We start from the raw sequence: 19,298 nt of genomic DNA on the forward strand, positions 1-19,298 counted from the left end.
TAGAACATATAATAACACAATTCCACAGGTTAGATTCTAAATTAAAAGTTTAGTCATGTGACTTCTCTTTGACCAGTCATATGCTTTCTACATATGTTCTTCCAAAATAGTATTCAGTTATTTTTATTGTCAATCTACCCAAAAACCAACCACAGAGGGAAAAACTGTGGATAGAGTGGGGACATAGACTTTATCAAGCCACAGTGAGGTAAGAATGAGAATGTAAAATATTTATGTATTTTTGTCCCTAGACAGTAAAAAGTAAATACCACTACTCCTACAATTACTACTAAATGTTATTATTATTTTTATTATTATTATTACTTCTTTTAACTATCTATAATTCCTGCTAGTTTATTCTGATTTTTTTTTGTTTTGTTACTCTTAAGTTTACTTTTTAAATTTATATACCAATTAGTAATTTGCTAAATTCTCTATTCCTTTTGTTTTGTGGGGCTTTTACCTGTTTTCTTTCAGTTCATTGCTGAACTCCTGATTTTTCCAAGCGGGTATCTCTGTAATACCTATATGTTTCTTCCATTAGTTTGTGCTTGTATTAACAGCAATGTTCTTTTATGAAACTGTACTTTCATTGTGGGAATTCACTATTGTTTCCTTTAAGGAAAAAAATCAGATCTGCTTATTTGAATATATCAATTTTAATATGCATATTTTTCTATATTAATAAATAAATTTCAACATTTGCAATTATCTTTCTTACCCAATTCACATTTTAATTTAATTTTCTCATTTTTCACTTGTTCATCAGAAACAATGATAAAAAGGTTTAGATTTCTCTTCAACTTGTGTATCCAAATGTTGGCTCCAACAGACTCCAAGAGGCTGCTTGATGATCTCTTACAGATTTCTGTATCTGAATATGTCTCTCTCTTTACTTACAGAGGCACAGCTGGTAGTTCATAAACTTCAACTGACTGTGCAACTTCCTGATCCCAACTGACTGAAGCACCTGTTCTGCACTGTGTACTGCAATTCTCTTCACAAAACATCACTACTGTCATGGTGGGCGTTCTAGGGACAAGCTGATCACAACCATAATTTGGGTTAGTAATTTACTTCTTTTATCATGAGAGAATAATTCCTAGCACACATGGCTTGCTCTTAAACAGCTCACAGAAATCCACACATATTGCTTACTCTTCAACAGCTTACAGAAATCCAGGTTCAAAGAATTCTGGTGATCTTTTTCTTTTACATTACTTTAACTGGTTTTCTAGACACTATGTACTTTTCTACTAATTACAGTAAATCTGTTGTTTCAGTTTGAATTGCAGATATCTTACCTGTAGCCCAAATATGAATGCTCTTTAAACAACAGTAGACACTAGGAATGCAGTTCTTTTTATATATTCCTGAATGTTATACTTGTTTTACCGTCAACAGGCTCTCATCCTACCATAATACAGTTATGGATCTTAATTAACTCTTGGCCTACAGACACCTTCCTTCTTATCTTTTTCTTAGTTGTTTATTTGTCACATTTTAAATCAACTGTTTTTCTATGAAGTAATTTCAATTTTCCAGTTCAGAAATCCTTTGCTTCAGCATCATATGGCATTGAATTTTAGTCTGTCTATGACTTCATGTATTTTTTTTCCACAAATAAATACTCCAGTACTTAAATTCCCCTTTAGCAATAACCTCATTATATGATCTTCATGTATAATCTTTGTGACTCTTGAGGGCGGTATTTTTATTCTTTTCTCTTTTCTACTTGGCCCAGTCACAATCTTATTATTTTGTAACACAGTAAATCCTTGATTTGTGTCTCCTCCCTTTTCCCATTGATACTCTTTCCTAAACTGTATATACAGCAGTAATCTAATTCAAATTTGGTATTCCATTAAATTATGCACTAAGATTTCCAGTTTTAATATTCAAAAAATTTTGTCACAATGTTAAACTTGGAGGGATGGCTCTGTGGTCCAGTGAAAGGGAGTCCAGGTCTTTTCCTAATGGAGTTAAAAACTGAGGAGAGTTTTGCATATGAATAGTTTCCAAGGAACAGGACAGACTAGATTTACAATGCTAATTCCTCTTCTGAGAGAGCAAACTGAAGATGTAGGATTGCATGTTTAAACTGGTAGTTGTGAAATGTCTATCAATATGTCCGAGAAAATTTTGCAGCAAATTAAGTGCCAGGTATACACCACTGGTATAATTTCTATGTGCTCATATACCTTTGTATGCATGTATATGCCCTTGGAACTGTGCCACTCATTTCAGATTTCCTTAGAAGGAATTTACTTTCTGCTTGGCAAGAGCTGCAATTTTAGGGCCACTCACTAAAATCAGAATAACTTTTCCTGGGTTTAATTAAAACTAGAATAGTAGAATACTCTAGGTATACCTTACTCACGATCCAAGTGATTTTAAAAATAGCATGGTCAATAGTTTAAATTGATGTGATGTCCACTTAGAGTGGACTCTGAATTTAAGCTTGTGATGAGGCTGCACCTCATCACACTGCTGAATGCAGTGGGATAATCACTTCTTCTGACCAGCTGATGATGCTGTGCTTGATGCACCTCAGGATGGGTTCTCTCTCTGGGCTGCCAAGGCACACTGCTGGCTCACACTGAGCTGCTGCTGACCAAGAGCCCCAGATCCCTTTTTGCAGGGCTGCTCTCTAAGCAGTCCTCTGCCAATTTGTACTTCTGCCTAGTCTTATTCTGTCCTTGGTGCAGAATCCAGAATTTAGACTTGCTGAATTTCATCACATTAATCATTGCCTAGTACTCTAAACTGTCTAGATCCCTCTGTGAGGTAAGTCAGCATCCCTTCCCAGTTTGGTATGATCAGCAAACTTTCTAAGAGTGCATTCAACTCTTACACCCACATCATTGATGAATATATCAATCAGAACTGGCCCTAGAACCAAAACATGAGGAAAGTCACTGGTGACTGGTCATTTGATAGATTTAGCCCCATTCCCACGACCCTTTGAGCTCTGCCCTTCAGCTCGGCCCAGTGCACCAGGAACCTCATCCCACAGCTGGACAGTTTGTCCAGGTGGATGCTGTGAGGACAGTGTCAAAAACCTTACTAAAACCCAGAAAAGCTACATCCACTGCTAGCCCTTCATCCACTACGCAGGTGTCCCAGGGTGACTTTATGAGGCTGAATTGTATCCCCATTCATCTGCTAAGCCCAGAAATAAGTTTTGCACCTTCAAGACTGCTTCCAAGAGTGAAGGGGAGGGAGAGAAGAAGTTAGTTTCATTTTAGGGTTGAACCATAATGTCTGGGAAAAAAAGGGGGAACTGCAGATTTTGTATAAAAAGACTTGTAAGATTTCCTTACTCCCTTGAAATACAGGAAAATATGTTTGTATATAAAATCATGATCTTGGTTTATCATGGTTGAAAAAGCACTTCACACATGCAAAAGTTCTCTGGCAAAATAAGAGGTTTTCTTCCAAAAGAAGAAAAGTCACAAGTCCTCTGCATTATAATGTGGTGGTGCAGACAGACTATAAATATGTATGTAACCATTCCAATTATAACATTATATATATAAAAATATAGAAATTTTTAAGTTTGAAAGTGCCACTGAGCTGTAAGGAGTTGTCCCAACTTTTACAGAATAGAATTACATATTTCCACCCTTTGTTAAATTGGATAAATATTCCAAACCTGGCAATGCAGAATTCTATAACAAATTGTAAGATACGGCATTTATGAAAAACAAAATTATGGTTATATGAAGTGTAGAATTGATGGTGTCATATATCAAAACTGTGTTTTAAAAAGAAGCAGGAAGGTTAATGAATTACTAATCGAATTCCAGCTGTATTTGATTTACATGGTAAGGTTTCAATAGTCAAGGGGGCTGTGGGGGTGGCTTTTCTGAGAAAACACCAAAAGCTGCCCCAAAGTCCCACAGAGCCTGTTCCAGCTGACTCCCAGATGGACCTGTGAAACTGAGTCAATCAGGGATACTGTACCCTGAGAAGAAGCCCATGGTGAAGCAAGTTGGCTCCATGCAGTCAATGCAGATCCATGGTAGAGCAGATACCCACTCTGCTGGCTGTGAAGCATCCAGTGCCAGAGAAGATACATGTGCCCCGAAAGAAGCTGTGACCCTGTGGAATCTCCTCAGTTGAGCTGGTCCTGTCAGGATCTGTGGCTCCAGGGAGAAAGGAAGCCATAACAGAATAGGTTTTCTGAGAGAACATGTGATGCCACAGGGGATCCATGCTGGAGCTGTCTGTTCCTGACAGAACGCTCCCCGTGTAAAAGACACGTGCTGGGGCAGCTCTTGAAGAACTGCAGCCCATGGGAAGGACCCGCACTGCAGGATTCTGTGGAGTACTGTCTCCTGTGGCAGGGACCCCACACTGGAATAGAGAAAAAGTGTGAGGAAAAAGGAGAGCAGGAGCAGAACTGTTACCTTCATTTCCCAATTCCAGGGATGGTGGGGTAGTGCTTTGTTTAATTGGCAATAAATTAATTCCCCCAGGTAGATTCTGCTTAGCCCTTGATGGTAATTGAAAGATCTTGGTGCTTCTGTTTCTGCCTAGAAGCTTTTTTTAAGCTCCTCCTGTTATGCTGATAGAGGAGGAGTGACAGAGTGGCTTGGTGGGCACCTGGCAGCCAGCCAAGGTCACCATACCACACCAGCTCAGTATAGTGCCACTGAAGTAAAAAGGAGAGTCTCATTTGTGATTTAATAACAGAAGTTCTGCAGAAGACTTTTTCAGTAATTATATTTGTAAGGCCTCAGTGAGTACTGTGTCCTACATTTGGCATCTGTCTAAAAATAATACATAGAGAAATGGAGGAAAGGCTCAGTATGAGGTCAGAAAACATGACCAGTGAAGGAAAGAAAGAATTTAAGGGAACAAAAGATCATGTCATCCTAAAACTAACTGTCATTATTTGTGCATCATCTTCACTGAGCAGAAGGGAAAGAAAATTTGTACACTTTGAATCAGTAACATTAGATGCTAAGCATTTTATTTTTTAACTGTTTGCCTATTTAAGTCTCAGAATTTCTTCTACAGATGCGTCTTAATGTTCCATTTGCACAATGTTTTCCAGAGAAAGATGCACTATTTGTGATCTTTACTAGTACATAAACATCTGTCAACTTACTCTTAATGGCTCTCAGACTTTGTAATATACATGAAAAACTGAGGATTAGTGACAAAGATATAATAGATCTATAATCTAGTCCATAGTGGTTATGGTGGAAAAGAATAAGATCTTAGCAGTTCCATACAAAATTTTTATCCTATGAGTCTCCATTTCACTGTCACAAGGTTACAGAGTGCATAAAAGAAAAAAAAATCAATTTCCAGTGAGCCAGTATTTTATACTTTAAAGAGAATACTTCTAAATGTTAATATTCCATGGAAGTTATGAATGGAAAAGAAAGAATCTGTTACAAAGTTGTTTGTATTTTGTGGGTAACTTAATTAGATTTTCATTCCTGGAGGACTTGGGAAGTCTTTCTACATAGATAAAATGTTGACTTTACATCAATAAATACAGCCCCATATATTACATTCTACACTGAAATATATCCATAATTAGAATTCTAGCAAGTGATTTCATAAATTTATAGGATGCATTACCACTTTATGGACATTTTAATTTACTACTTGAATTAGTAGTCCACATTAGTGATATTAGGAAAAAAAAAAAAAAAACACAAACAGTTATAAACACTAAATGGGATTAAGTAAGCATTTTTGTTAGCCCCAAAGCTATCCTGATATAGCTTTATTGTCTTAATCAACTTAGTTGACTCATTTTACTGCTCTTTTGAGGTGGATGTTGTGGACACATGCTGGGGTACTAGTTTACTTCTGCCAAATTAAAAATGATAATTCTCATGCGTGAAATAACTGCATGGACTAATGACCAAGTCTCAGCATAATTTGAAGTGAAGCCTCAGCAGGTGGCAAACAATTAAACACACAACATAATATATTCTAGTCAGAAGTATTTTTTCTTTTCTTTTTTAAATTAAAAAGGAAAAGAGGGAAATAAGGAAAGCAGATACTCCTTTCCTTGAAGACTGGTAAAGTTCAGTAATAAATTCAGAAGGATAAATGAGGAAGAAATAAAAAGTGTGCCACCTACTAATAGAACTCTCCCAGTTCTAATCCAGAATTCTTAATACAATATAGTTGTTTTCTTATGAAAGTGAAGACATGATTCTACTCCTACTGAAAAAATAACCCAAAATTATAAACCCCCAAATTTTTTTCAGCTGCAGAATAAACCTTGAGAAACATTTTGGCCTAAGCCACGCTTTTCTAAGCCTCAGAAATACTTTTAAGCCAACTTGAGGAACAAATATGTAATAATTTCGTTATTATTTAAATGAGAAAAGAAACTCTAACCCCAAATCAGAATAACTTGCCCCTACAGAACCCTGTCTAATTTTTCCTTACTTTTATATTGGATCACTTATTTGCATGATTTCTAAGAGTGTTATGTGTAAGTGCTGAACTTATGTCTCTCAGATAATGATAAGCTAGGTTTTTCTTGAAAAAAAATGCTTTTTGAAGAACATGGAATGTTTTCAAGGATTAATTTCTTCTGCCTGCAGGCATTCAAAAATACAGTAACTGGATTGTAATTTCAAATATAAACTTAATCAGTTTACAAATATTCATAACCTGATTTTCAGATTATTTAATACAAATGTCTATTTCATTGTGATATTTCAGGTTATTTTAGGAGTTTGGTGACTGTCTGCTTAAGTTTATATTTCAACTTATGCTAAAATATAAATAGTTAAGTACTTCTATAGAATAGGAACTTAAGATGCCAGGTAGCTCTTAGAAAAAGAATTAGGGTGCCTCCTATATTCTGTAACAGTCTACACATAAAGCAGAAAGGATTGGTGAATTATTAGCTCTTTAAAAACTGTAGATTTGTGTTGCTAATTGGTTTTTAAGTTAGGTAATACTGAAGGGTTTTTTTAATAAATAGCTAAATTATTTTTAAAATCACTAAAATATAATAAAAACTGTCAAAACCAGCAAAAAATTCTGGTTTTGAATTTATAACTACTAGAATATATATAACTTAATAGTAAAATGAAGTAATTTTAAAAGCAATACCTTCTATTTTTGCTAAATATTATAGGTTTAAGACAAGAATAATGCTAAAGATAAGAATGAAATCAAGCAGTTTAATTAACATAGAATTTTTGTACTCTGTTAGTGGCAGTCCCTGAATGTACTTGTTATTTTTATTTTGAAGACAATCACAGAAATGTTGATTTTCAGGAGTAAACAAAAGAAACCCAGGGCAAGACATTGTCATTGCTGCATTTGCTTTTTTTAAATCTAATGTTAAGGGGCAATTTGCAGCTGCAGCTGTCATTTTAAAAGGCTTCTTTTGGAGAATGTCATGCTGGGAAAACAACTAGAGAGACAAACTTCAAAAGAGCAGATGAGTACCCTCCCAAATATAAAGCACTTGTATAAGGGGACTTTCTCCTTTTAGTCACAGTGTGAGGGGAAAACCTGAACAGAAATTTTGTGAAAGGTTTCTGTCTGAAGAAATGTGGAATCAGAACAATGTAAGTGTATTGTATTAGAACATGGTTTCTTGGAACCTAGTGTTTGTATTCTCTGATTGTTCAGGGTTGGTTTGGGGGGGTTGCTCGGCTTGATTTTTTTTTAAGTTTCCGCAATAACTCTGGTAAACAATCTTTAAGGCCCACAAAAGTTTACAAATAATTTTATGCTCTCTCTCTCCAACACTTTTCTTTTATTTGTACTTTCGTTTAGTCAGCTCAGCAAAGATACCATAAAATTAGGTGTGAAGAAAAACCACATTACCCACATTGTCACATTTCATTTGAAAATGTAATTTTGTCTTTAAGGTACATAATTATATTAATTTTACTGAAGATTTAGGTTAGTATTGTCACACCTCTAGACTTACTCTCTCATCCACTTTTAATCTAGTGCCAATGGATAGGGAAAAATATATTTTAATGTATTCCTTTCTTCTTTCAAATGGACACACCTTTTAGTAGTGATGCCTACTTCTTTTTTCCTATTGCAAAGAATTCCCTATGAAGAAACACCCACAAGGCAATCTGTTATTCTCTGTACTATCATCAACTTCAGCTTATCTCCTCTAGTGACTCACTCTTTCAATTTTCTCAGAGCTTGAAGTAATTTCCTCCACGAGGCCTGAATTTTGCTGTTGTCAAGGGAAGAAAGAGGGATGAAAAGACAGGACAAAAATTATTTCTCCCATCTTTTTACCAAGCCATCATGAGGGCAATATTTATTTCTTTTGCTTTGTGACAAACTTTAGCATAGTGAGAACGTATAGTTGAAATGTAGTTGTAGTATGCACTTGGAGCTACACACAGATGTCAGAATCCTCCCAAAGGAGTTTAATGAAGGGATTATGCAATATGATCTGAAAACTACATCTATCCAAACTCATTAGCATGGATTTTCCTGAATTTTCATTACACCTTTTCAGTTATTTTTATTAACATCTTTGACACAAAATCCACAGGAAAAAAAAATGAAGCTGCACTTTACAAGACATTTCCTGTTAACTCGGTGTTGTAGATGTTCAACAGCAGTACTCGGCAGCTTACATTTTCACATAAATGTAAGAATGAGAGCCTGAGGCAATCTGAATACAGGCTTTTCAGACTTCAAAGGAGTAGTGAATGATTCTTGCCCTGCTTTTGCCATCCAGAATTGGCCTAAGCTTGGGGAGCAATTAAAATTAAATGCCACTGAACTGCAGAAAGTGAAGATCGGCAGCTCTGGGCACGAGCAGACTTTTATGAAGTCTCCTGACTAATTCATATCTTGGTGTCTGTAAAGCGAGGAAAGGACTCAGAGTGAGACCATTTATTCAGAAAGAGAGCAAAGGGCAGCTGCATTAACCTTGAACATAATGATTCACATCTTTGTTTCAAATCAGCTGTTTTTCAGTTTCTGGTTGCCACATTTTCAGGAGAGGAACCCTCTGCAAAAGCAATTAGCTACTAAAGATCTGAGTATCTCTTTAGTCCTAATGTATTCTTTTGTAAATAGCTCTCAGGGCACTTAAACATATAGACAAAGCAAAATGTACCAGATCTCTAGCTGTGCTGAAAGGTGAAGCCTTTATTTAAAGAATGGGATGTTATTTTTTTAACAGAGGTTTTATTTCTTTTTGTTTCATGTGCTAGAAGAAGTTTTAGATGGGTATCACTGAAAATCACAATAATATTCAAGAATATATGCAGGACTACTGAATTATATGTATATGTATATTAAAACATGTTTCCTAACATAGTTTTGAATTTTGAAGTTAAGAGATATATGAATAGGTCACAAATTTGTGAAAAAATAACCACTTATTTTCCTGAAATTGTTTCATGCATCTTTTGTCCAGCAACAAATACCAGAACATCACTTTCAGTCAAAGTTCAGAATACATAAAAAAAAAAAAAAAAATAATTCTGGTGTATTCAATTTAATTTGTCTTTGAAAGAATGTGCATTCTGATACTTCATATGCCATTTACAGTTTATATAATTTGTAATAGCCTGTCTAGTGTTCCAAATAATATTTTGAATGGTTGATATAGGCATTATTTTTTGAAAGGAAGTAGAAAATAGGAGAAACATGAAAAATTTTAAGAAGACTTGCCTGTATAAGACAAGGAAGTTTTCAAGTATATTCCTGTTAAAGTCTCAAAAATACATAATCTGCAAGGATTAGTGTTTTCCAGCCACTTGGATCTTTTGTAGGGCCAGAAAAATACAACATTTTATCTGTTGTGTTGATGACAGAGCTCCAAAAGACATTACTCCACTGTAGAAAATGTAAATTGCATAATAACCTGTGTTTCCCATCTATATCAACTCAATTAACCTTCATAGCTGGTGTTTAATAATCACTAAAAGTCCCATTTTCCTATTCAATCCATGCTAAATGTTCTCACAGAAATTAACATTTTCCTCAGTATAGACCCCTGATATGAATAATGTATTTGCAAAAATCATTTGGATACTTTTACATTTTCCTCAAATATTTGCAATGTGGTACCGGCATGTATAGATTCCCCTTTTCAAATGCCCTGCATTTCAGATGGATTTTGCTTTAGTTTTGGTTTGTCCCTCTCTTTCCTGAGCACACAGACCAATACTTGTCACTGAGTAGCTCTGTAATACAGTATTGTCATTTCTAGCAACACATCATTAGCTTTGTACTGAGTTGACAAGGTCTCAGGATAAAGGCTAAAGCTAAAGCTTGCTCTGTCTGATACTTTCTGACCTGTCCATACATTTCTTTTACTTAGCTAAGTTGTAGCAGCAACATTTCAAAGAATGGCTTGAGTTGGAAGGGACCTTAAAGGTTTTCTGGTTCCAACTCCCCTGCCACAGACAGGGACACTTGCTAGTAAAAATTGCTCAAAGCTCTAGTGATGATTCTTGGTGGGGATGAGCAATGACAGAACAGAACATCCCCTGAAAATGAAGAGGAGTAATTTCTTTTTTGATTATTTGCATGAAAAATTAACAGAATCCTGTTGGGATGGGGTTATGCTTCGCTAAGAACAATATTTGTGATTACCTAAGACACCTGGATGAACCACCCAAAACTCAACAATGCCCAGAGCACAGTCTGCTCCAGAAGTTCTCCATGAAAAAGGTTTCAAGTGAATCAACCTCTGAAACAAGCTGTCTTTCCTCCTTAACCCACTGAGGACAACTAGGCCTAATTCAGTTTTTTAGGTAAGACTGACATAAAGTGAGGTGACATTCAGGAAATGCAAAACAGCACTCCTAAACAGTAACATGGCAAATAAACTTCACAGGATCACAGAATTTTCTAATCAAGCAGGTCTCTACAGTGATTTATTTCTTACTCTTGTTCACCTTTTATGGCTTTACATCTCTAATAGACTGTCATAAAACAGGAAAAGCAGATCTGATATGACAACAGAGGGTCTGAGAAGTGGTGATGCAGGATGCATTTTGGAGGACTTCAGTACTGGGATGATGAAAGATAGGGAATGAGGCTGGCACTGAAAACGCCACAACTCACACACATGATAGGTTAAAGAAAGATCTGCTTTTAGAGGCAACACAAAACAAAAGTGCTATCTATATATTGTTAAAATCACCGTGTAAAATGAATTTATATATGAATTGGTATTGCAGAAAAAACCCGTAAAAACAAAAAAGTATAAAATCATCTTATCAGACATAGAAATTACACCAGGTGGACCATACAGTGAGGAATAAGCCATCAACATATACATCATTCTCATCATAACTTCAGATCTTCCTTCAGGTGCTAAATAATCATCATAACAACAGAATGAAGCCAAAAACTTTAGGATCCAGAGAAGTAAAGTGTAAGCAAAAGAGCAGAGTAGTAAAGAAGTCCTTGTATAATATTTTTAACAGCTACACTGGTAATTTCAGTCATACTGAAACTTGTTTCAGCATGTTCTTATTCCTTCTTTTCCTGTAATAATTAGATCTGCATTATTAATGATTTTTGGATTAGACTGGTAAGACTTTAATTATAATAAGAGTAAGGTTTGATTTACATATCATGTTTCATCTTTGCTTGTAAATGAGGTTTTAAGCATAGGATACTGAACCTTCATGCTTCCAAAAGTGTGGTAGAAGACCATATTTCTTGTTATCCAAGAGTGCTATCCCTCAAGAGAGGCTGGAGAATGTTACTTTGCTGCTGTTGATATCTACCCTTATCCACTCTTTCTAGAGATAGAAATACACTTAATTCTATTTGCTTGTCAATTATGTCATTTTTTTCTGGACTGTTTTTATAATTTTCTGTTGAATATATTGCTTATGGAAATATTTTCATATATTGTGGTTTCTGTTTCATAACAATATTGAAAAGACATCCATGTTCATGGGATGTTAGTGGGAATCTTAATTTTTTAGGATTTTTCTGAATATTTATTATGTTTGGGGTTTGGTTTTTTTTTCCTTTGGACGACAACAGAGAGAGATTCTGTATACATATTCAAAGGTAATTATTCTGTTTACTTCAGAGATGTTTACATTAGAAAAGTCTGCTGCTATCACTATTTGGGCAAAGCTATGTTGCAGAGAGACTCAAGAGAATGCTTTAAGTGCCATCAGAGAGACTCCTGTTGCATCTTTATTTTCTCCCCAAATGTTACAGTGAGCTCATGGGCATTCTGTTTCCCCTTCCCCGGGACCCTGTGACTCTGATCAAGATAACCCTGGATCCTCCTTCCTGCCCCAACAGGGTTGGCGGAGAGCCAGGAAAGCCCACCCTGTCCAAAACCTATATAGATCCCTGAGATTTTCTGTTCGTTCTCTTTTGCCCCTCATTGCTCTCCACATGGACAACACAGAATAAAGAGAGCTGTACCAGCACCCCCTGGGGTAAGAGCCTCTTTTGAATACCTTTACCCTTCTCCTGATATTCCTCCCCTCACAGCCCCTTATCTCTGAGCTAGTCGGATTATTCGGGGGGCTGCATGAGGGGGGGAAGCAACACCCAAATTGCACAGTCTTCACTAAAAATCATTAATTTCCTAAAGTATCTGCATTTAGTCTTGCAATTTTTTCTTTCGTAACTATGTCATCCACAGGTATGTCTGATTTCCTTCTTTTTTCCTTAGAGCATATAGCATATAGCTACAGTTTGTAGTAGCTAGTAGTTTGTAGACCTCGTGTACCACATATTTATTCACAGTAGATTTATTTCCAAAAGCCTGCAGATTGTCACCATGCCCAAAGGCCCACCTTTCTTCACCTGTGTGATATTACCAAAACATTTGAACCCAGGAGTGAAAACTGGGACTACTAAAATGGATGCATGTATCAGATATAGAATACTACAACACTTTGTAATGGAAACTACTTTGCCAATACTGTTGACTCTCTCTTATTCCAAAACAAGCTTGTCTTACTGTTACAAGATGTCTGTTGTCTGCAAAAGCATCTAATAGTCATTAATAAAGCCAAACGTCTTCAAACTTACAATTTACCTTGTACTGCTGGTTTACTCAAGATCTGAAAGAATTATTCTTCCTGGATTTCCAGTTTATTGCAACTTGTAATTCAAAATTTATCACAAATTTTACACTTCAAATGTAATTTTTTTAAAAAAGGAAAAAACCCCTTAAGTTGCTTAGAATTACAGATTTAAACAGAATTTTCAGGAAGGGTAAGAACAAACTAACATGATCTGGAATTTAGAGGAGACATAGTTATAAACTATTATGTGTTGCTATCACTTATTAATCCATCAATAATGGAAAACCACAAAAATAAAAGTTTTATGCTGAGATTTTAAATTATATTTTAGAGAAGTTTATTGTGGCTGTGATATTATATGACATATTTGACTGTGGGTATTATAAAACTAGGAAAAATATAACATAATTTTAACTACTTGGTTTAAAATAGGGTAAAAGAGATCCTAAGAAAGTGTATTTCTCTGTGTATATATAAGATAACAAATTACAACAATTGATAAACTAGCTAAAACTAAGCAAGAGTTTTTGGCCTAATTTCTTTTAAAATATTAAGTCACAGGCCTTCAAAAGGCTATTTCCTAAATAAAAATACAGAGAGGAAGTTCAGAGATATAAGAACATGTGGTTTATGAGAAATAAATACACAGTGTAGAGAAATGTTGAACCATTATTGGCAAAAATAGATGACTTTATAGTGCAAAACATCAGTAAAGGATATGTACAAAAAATTCAGTGGACCATTTTCATCTGTAGAAAAACTATTTGTGGATGAAAGCTGTAGAAGGAATATGGAAAAAGACTGCATCCCTGCATAGTCTTTAATAGCTTCCAAAATGAGCTTAAGTTACAGAACATTTATCTGTGGAGGACTGGGGTTTTCCAGCAAGTGTGTCATAAAGTGGAAGACAAAATGTAGTGCATTAAAGCACAATGGTAATTTAAAACCTGATGTCATTAGATTTTGGATGTGGAACAAAATATTGCTTGAATAAAAGTTTCAAAATGCTGTAGCTATATACTTTGAAATTTTGCCTGGTGGTTATAAGGGACTAAAAGCTCTCACCCTCCCTATTTGCTATTTTCTATTTTGTCTCTTCTGTATGTTGAGTGCTTCATCTGCATAATAATTTTTCTTTAATTTGCTATTTTTTGGGGTTCTTTGCCTGGTATATATTTAGTATTTTACCAGATGAATAATTTTTATTTAATAGAATCAAATGACTAAAGAGATTCACTACACATTTTCTACTAAATTCACTACACATTTAATCATCTTTATTACCTATCAAATAAATACAATTGATTGATATAAAGGAAAAAATAACCAAGATTAATAATGTCTGTCTTTCCTACCTACCTTAGAGCTTTATAGATGTCATTTGCTGTTTAAGCACATTATAATAAAAACACAAACAACAATAAGCTAGTGTGGAATTTCCAGAAATTTTTCTTTGTGGTAAGAATACTGCTTAGCAATTCTGTAGATAATAATAGTAAAAATGAAGTTCATTATTTTATTGAGAAAAATAAATTTATATATAATCTATTACCTACAGAATGGCCTCTTCGGTGTTGGAAGGGGAAGCTTCTCAGACTCAAAACTAGTGATCTTTTGAGATTTGTTTCAAAGTCAGGTAAGCTTTACTGATACTGATATTATTTCACCCTACAGAGAACTTCAATTGCTATAATGGCTCATAAATAATTGCATTAGCATTAGCAGAGCTTGTTGTGCGTAACCCAGGTTCTCCATTAATTGGATTTATTGTATTGATAAAAAACAATTGAGAGTAAAGTGTTTTTAAAAATACAGAAGGTGCAGTACAGCATGCAAACAAGCTTTAAGTTGGATGGGATATATTATATTTATTCCATCTTCTATATTTGCCTCTCAATATGATTTTTCTTTTAATGCGTAAAGTCTTCCAGGAGAGGTGTGGAGCAAATACCACACCTTTGATACAAGGCAAAAGGTATGCTGCCTTAAACATTTGTCCAAACAAATGGAAGTGGAAAACAAGTGGAAAAAGTTACCACAAAGTTCAGGTTTTGAAATATAGCACCTTATGCAATAATATATAGCTGCATCTGTATGCTACATATTCAATGAATGAAAACAAATGTACTGGGAAGTAGGAAAGAATACTCAGTCAAAAAATTCTGTCTCTTAATTCAATTGTAAAAATAGGTTTATTCTACCCCTACTCATTAAAATCAGAATTTTATAAGAACTAATATATACTAGGTAATTCCTATCACATTTTCAGGACAACAAGTCTGTTCACATCTCAAAATTCTTAGGTTTTCAAAAGCCTGAGAAGAATTGGTCAGGAATTTTCTATGGATCAAATTATTATTTTCCAGAAATCACCAGAATCAGAAAAGGAAAATTTTAATTTTTATGTATCTGGTTTACTTTATTTTTCAGTTTGTATAGAACTGATCTATTTTGTTATTCAAGGGTTTGATTAATTCCTTGAGGAGGACTACAATATAACAAAAATCAAGCTGAGAATTAAAATAAACAATAAAAAAAAAGATTTTGTGAAATATTAAATTTTAAAACACTCACAGGTAAATTTTAAACACTGACATGGTAAAGTTCTCATATGAAATATCAAACATTTTCAAACTGGATAGAACCCAAGAAAATATAATAAATAATCTTATACTTTAATATTGACTTCAAGTTTGTTGAAGGAAATTATCTCTCGCATAAGCTAATGCACTAGGCTGATATCAGTCTTTATAAAAAGAACAGAGTTGTGGAAAGTATTTTATTAAAAAATCATAATGAAATATTGAATGCTTGAAGAACACAATATTTGACACAATATTTGTTCCTGTGAAGACTGTATTAGAATGTCAAAGAAAAAACAGTGCAGCATGTTTATATAAATGATGTCTCTTTTACTAGCAAATCCTAAAAGCAGGATTTCAGCCATGATCCTATTAATATCCCATTGGATAAACTTCAATATTTGATAGAAATTGAAAATACCAGGGAAAAAAGGCCCATACAAATAGTAGAAGCTATTTAATAAATATTTAATAGTTCTGTGCAAGAATATTGCACAGTGCCTTAAGTGTTATTAGATTTTTATGTTGCTGAGAGACCTTCATTTATACCTCAGTAGCCTGCCTTTCACTTGCATCATTACTTCTCTGGCACTTTATTTTCCACATCCACTGTGGCAGCATTTTTTTCCTTATTTTCATGGCCTTGGACCTGCAAACCATTACTTTTATTATTGTGAGCTCTCCTGGGAAGTGACTGTCACTGGCATCAGACAACCCTTCCTTTCTCCACTGTTTCTAGCACAGAAAAAATTGATTTGCTTTATGGAACCTAATAAAGTGTATGCACACACCTTTAGTCAGCTGCTGGCAGGTAAACAGCTGCTCCTGGGAAGAGTGTTCTCCAGCCATCAAGAACAGCTCCATAAGTAGGTATATAAAGGTATATATAAGGAGACTGAGTAGGTAGTCAGACAATTCTGTAGAAAATTATGTACTTTTTCCTTACATTGAAATGAGACTTTTGTTCTACATACCCTAAAAGTGCAGAGTTTTTAGTCTTTATCCACAATTATTGTAAATATTTCTTACTAGCCAAAGCCTAGCTGTTTCTAAATATCTCTCACTGTGTGAATTCCACCTTAGTTTGACTGATAGGGAAACATTAGCTTGTCTGTGTCTGTGTGCATACTGTGTAGGCTGTAACTGCTGCAAGTTTTAATATCGTTTTAATAGAATACTCTTAGAAGGACTGTGCTTTAACAATCAAGTCAGTTTATGCCTGCAAGTCTTGTGTCTTATGGAAATGGATAATATACCTAAGGCACACTGTTGTAATCCATTATCTACTGAACCTGAAGAAATTTTTAGTTAGAGTATCATTCAACTGTGCAAAATGGTTCCAAGCCCTGAAAGCATGTCACACTGAAAGAAATCAAGCAGAGAGTTTTGCTGGCACGAACATTTCATGTTAAATACTAAGCTGTCTGGAAAACAAGGATAGTATATTCAGTACTACTGTGGGCACATATCTAGACTGTTAGGATTATAGAGCCAGGAGTACATCACTGCTGTAATGTGAATGAATACAGGTCAGCTTTAATGTATAAAAATACATGATGAGTAAAAAATACACATGTAACTCAAGATTCAGTTATGAGGAGACCATACAGGAAAATAACCCCCAAAAATATGGCCAAGAGATGTACTCATGAGATCAGGTTGAATTTCCAACTTTTTTCCCTTCATTTAAGAATATTGTCACTAGAGGCTTTCCAGTTCTGTCACTTTCATTTCTCATTAAAATAATTGGCACTGAAACCTTTGAATAGAATTTTAATACTATAATTTGTAAATTATGCCTGCAAACTGTACTGATTTAACATCCTAAATATACTCTTATTAGGTTTAATGGTCTTTCTTTTTCACCTGTATTTTTAGTTTTTCAGTTAAAAGAATAATCTGAAAAATTATCAGTTTCCTGCATCTCAGATCCAAATACAGAAAAAAACTTATCTGTATACTTTCTTTTAAACAGACACTTGACACCCTTTCTCTTCTTTCACATAAGTTTACACAGATTTTTATTATTGATGAGGTGCAGCAATTTAGAGGTAAAAGGATCATTGATTGTCAACAGCAGACAGAAAATTTTTGTAGTGTTGATTGTTTGATTGCACTCTTGGTGTGCTCGAGCTGCTGTGCCAATTGCATGCAATTTTTAAAATATATTTATTTATATTATTTTTTATATTTATTAGGGCTGCCAGCCCTTAAAAAAATAGGGAAATGAATGATGTTCTCTTGGTTTCCATTATAGAATATACAACTTCAATTTGAATTAATGTAAAATTTTATTTATGAATTTAGCACTTTTTGAGTAGTTAGCTAATAGTGGTCTCCACACCTCTGGCCTCAGTTCAGCTGGTGGCCTCAACTTTACCCACGCTATTCCTCCCAGTAGCTAGCACTTAGTCTCTGCAGCCCCCCTCCACACACAAATGAGACAGGGACTGAAGATTACACAGGCAGATAGTTAAGGATAAGACAGGATGGACTGAAATCAGGTACATGGCTCAGCTGAACAAAATAGCCTTATTTTACACATGATCATCTCCTTTTATGCCCCTTTCTTTCTATTCTTATATTGCTTCTTCCCAATCCCCTTCCATTACACCTTGTGCCATCAGTTTATGTAGCTCCAAAATAGTCCACATGCCCCCATACCTGTGACTCTCAGATCCACATCCCCATCACTTTCTAAGGCCCTTTTTCAAGGTACCCCTGGAGTTTCTTGACAGACCAACAGTTATTGTCATTGATTATACTGCTTTCTTGTCATTCTATCCATTGTTGTTTTTCAGGTATGCATTTCTGCAATTTTTTTTTAAATTGTCTTCCCCCCTCTCATGGCATCCCATTTCAACAAGGACCTCATCAGGTAATCCTACTGAAATAAATATTATCACTCTCCACATATACTTACAGAATCCACTCTTTCCACCATTACTGTATGAAATTACATTTACCTTCTTGATTTTTAGCACAAATTAAAAAATGTATTCTATATGAAACCCATGGTTACCTACAGGTATAAGAGGAGATCCTCAGGAATCAGTGAAACAGTGGGTGGAAATTAACCTGCAAGGCAGCTCTCCATTTTATGAAGCATCTGCTATCTGATTAAATATAGACTGTCTTTTTTGGTTGTACTGAATTGGTATTTTATTTTTTCTTGTTACTGGGGAGATACAAGCACTCAGTCAGCAGTTCACAAAGCAAAACTCTGCTATCACCTAAAAGCTGACAGCAAAGCTATATTGTTCATTGAAACAAAATTTACTTATCTGGAAAGAAAAATTATTCTGGCACCAAAACATAGATTAATAAATTTCATAGAATAAAAGTCAAATTTAAAGACGTAAAGCTTATTTTAAAATGTAAAATAGTGTTCTTTTTAGATAAACAGGCATGCCCAATTTAAACATTAAGTTGAAGGGCTTCTTACATGTATCTTTTGGTTTTATTGTTTCATAATATTGTAAATTATCTAGACAAGAGAGATAATCCATACAGTGAAGAGAAGGACCTAAACAGGGCCCACAAGAAAGGTGAAGGACCTTGTACAAGGGCATGTAGTGATAGATGGTTGCAGATTTAGATGAGATATTATGATAAAAATTTTCATTGTGAGAGTGGTGAAGCACTGATGAAGGTGTGGGTACCACATTACTGGAAGTGTTCACGGCCAGGTTGGCTTTTAGCAACCCAGTCTAGTGAA

The 19,298-nt window shown here is 34.8% G+C and overlaps 1 long non-coding RNA gene across 1 annotated transcript; it reads left to right on the forward strand.

Annotated features, from left to right (window-relative positions):
• Nucleotides 1-693: 693 nt before the first annotated feature.
• LOC140683865 (uncharacterized) lies at nucleotides 694-18,463 on the forward strand. The gene is made up of 3 exons (XR_012055437.1): nucleotides 694-1,064; nucleotides 14,557-14,634; nucleotides 18,382-18,463. It is a non-coding gene; the product is annotated as an uncharacterized lncRNA (long non-coding RNA).
• The last annotated feature ends 835 nt before the right edge of the window (nucleotides 18,464-19,298 follow it).

The sequence above is a fragment of the Taeniopygia guttata genome, chromosome 4, assembly GCF_048771995.1.
Source record: "Taeniopygia guttata chromosome 4, bTaeGut7.mat, whole genome shotgun sequence".
Taxonomy (NCBI): Eukaryota; Metazoa; Chordata; class Aves; order Passeriformes; family Estrildidae; genus Taeniopygia; species Taeniopygia guttata.